Consider the following 2,500-nt stretch of genomic DNA (forward strand, 5'->3'; position numbering starts at 1 on the left):
TAGAAATCTGTATGTGTACATGTGCTCGCTTGTATTTCTGCGTGTGAAGGAAAGGGTATAGGTGTAGAAAGAGGGTTAAAGAAGAGATACCAAGAAAATTCAAGTGCATGCGTGCCTTGTCCTTGCAGAGCAAATTACGTAAAAAAGAGTCCGAGAACAAGAATGCTGCGTGGTCCTGAACACATTAAACTTCAGGGACTGAAGGATGAATTGCTGTAAAATTGCTTGAAAAAAATACAAATGGTCAGATAACAGTATGAAAAAAGACTACCTGTGTTACGCTTGTACCAATGCAGAAACGGTCTCTGGCTATTCATGCATTAATGAGGAAGCATGTCTCGTGAGCATATAACGGGGTCGTCACTAATTGTTATGGATACGAGTACTTTGGGAAAGAGAAATAACGTAAAAAATTCAGTTTTTAGAATTCATATTATTGATTCAACCACTTATGCATCGTAGGTTGTTGGCCTCCATTTCTGTTTGCACTTGGTAAGGGTGTGCAAACAGCTGCAATCCTATTTTCTAGGATTTGTATTTTTTCATCTTAAATTGCATAACAGTTTCAGGAATCTAAGACTAGAACAAGGTTAGCTAAAAGTCATGAACCAGACTTAACGTCTTCCTGCACAGCACTGTCAGCAGCCATAACAATCCATTCTCTGCTGTTCTTCCTCCTTTCATGTTTCTTCTTACCTAAAACAAAACAGAGAAAATCATGATTCCTTGTGCAGATATCCAACAGCATGCATTATGATATACGTAATGATTTCGGCACAAAAAGCAGTGTTGTTTTAATTAATCTGCGAACATATACCATTGAGTCAGACAGCATGTGTCACAATGTAAGTGAAACACGACAGCGTAGGTTTAATGCATGCGGAGTTGTCTGTAACCTCTAAACATAGTTTAACGTTGTTGTGCGACTGCATTATACTCGATCTTCGCACATCTGTCTTGAAACTCCTTTTCATACAAAGGAATTTCTTTAAACCATCATCGCTTTAATCTTCAAGGGTTGAAGTTGAAAGAAAGGTCAAAAGCACGTTGCTTGGGCGCGACTCCTTTCGCGTAAGGGTACAAAGGTATTCTCCTTTGTCGTCAGTCCCAGGTGGACAAATTACCAAAAATGTTTTCTTCTTGTGTTCATAAAAGAGACAAAATATTTGTACACAGATGTTTTTACCTCGTGTAAAGCCGTAAGGTTTTGAATGTTTGTTTCCAACTCGTAGATTTTACCTTATCTGTTAATTAAGATAAGGCAGCAGTGTCATTTGAATTGCTATTACTGTAATAGCAACAATAAAAGGATTCCTGATGTCTAGTGTTGCTGTCTGTCAGCTGTCTTAAACCGACAGATACATGGCAAGTGTATGACTGAAAGTGTATGTTAGTGCTTGTTTGTGTGTGTTTGTTACCTGCCTGTCTGTCTATCTGTCTGTATGTCTATCTATCTATCTATCTATCTATCTATCTATCTATCTATATCTATTTATCAGTAGGTCTCTCCCTTTTGAATGTTCCTTTCTCCTCCCCTGAAAGAAAATGTACATTTCGTCCAGCCTTCTTCTGAATGAGCCCACAAGAAGTGTCGAGGGCGGCTGGCGGGCCGAGACAATGCCACGTCCGGCGGCCGTGAAACGCAGGAGATCGCACGGCCAGGAGGGACGCGGGCGTACACTCCAGAACAAGTTTTGTGATTGCGAAGTGTTTTCCTAAATCGACATTTTTAGGACTTTAACATATTTTTTTGGTTATTGCATCTGTATTCTTCTTTTGTTTCTGCCGGCTGAGTTTTCTATTTTTGTTACTCCTTAAGAAGTAGGTGCAGGTTTGTTTTCGCAACGAGCACAATGTAAATTATGATAAGCTGATTTCCTTTTAAGTCGCTATACGAACTGAATATGTTTGGCAAAGTGAGTGATTGTGCGTTCGTCTATTAATAGTAAAATGCAATAGCAAATGTATAAAAAATATGAGCACACCTTTATAGAAAGTTCTACAACATTTTCTATTTTCCTGGGTTATATTTCTGCGCGGAAGGGGAGGGTCCTCGGCCTGACTCGCCTGCCTTGACTTGCCGGCGTTCCGATCGCTCGAACACTCGGCGGGGAAACGCTGGCTGTCAGCGGTGAGGCTGCATCTGCTGTCTGGACGAGGATGCGGAGTGCAATATTTGATAATAATGTCATACAAGAAAAACAGACCATGTAGATATGAAAGACTAAGACGTGTGTGTGTGTGTGTGTGTGTGTGTGTGTCTGTGTGTGTGTGTGTGTGTGTGTGTGTGTGTGCGTGTGTGTGTGTGTGTGTGTGTGTGTGTGTGTGTGTGTGTGTGTGTGTGTGTGTGTGCGTGTGTGTGTGTGTTTCTTAAAGAGTCCCAGTTACCACACAATCCGTTATAGGATGTACTGCCAGCCGCGTGCAGGTTCTGCGGGGCAAGTGCACGGCCCTTCCCACATTTCACGCACACCCGCCAAACACCACGTAGTCGGTACCT

The 2,500-nt window shown here is 41.6% G+C and overlaps 1 protein-coding gene across 3 annotated transcripts in view; it reads left to right on the forward strand.

Moving 5' to 3' along the window:
* The window catches only part of LOC125028970 (CD109 antigen-like), a 106,897-nt gene that overhangs the window by 13,085 nt on the left and 91,312 nt on the right, over window positions 1–2,500 (forward strand). The window contains exon 1 of one of the 3 annotated variants that reach the window (XM_047618639.1): window positions 2,493–2,500. This exon is cut by the window's right edge and continues 124 nt beyond it. The exons of the other annotated variants lie outside the window; for them this stretch is intronic. The gene's annotated coding sequence lies outside the window, so the exon portion shown is untranslated. Of the gene's footprint in view, window positions 1–2,492 lie in introns of those variants that run through there. 3 annotated transcript variants of the gene reach the window in all.

Source organism: Penaeus chinensis, chromosome 9, assembly GCF_019202785.1.
Source record: "Penaeus chinensis breed Huanghai No. 1 chromosome 9, ASM1920278v2, whole genome shotgun sequence".
NCBI lineage: Eukaryota > Metazoa > Arthropoda > Malacostraca > Decapoda > Penaeidae > Penaeus > Penaeus chinensis.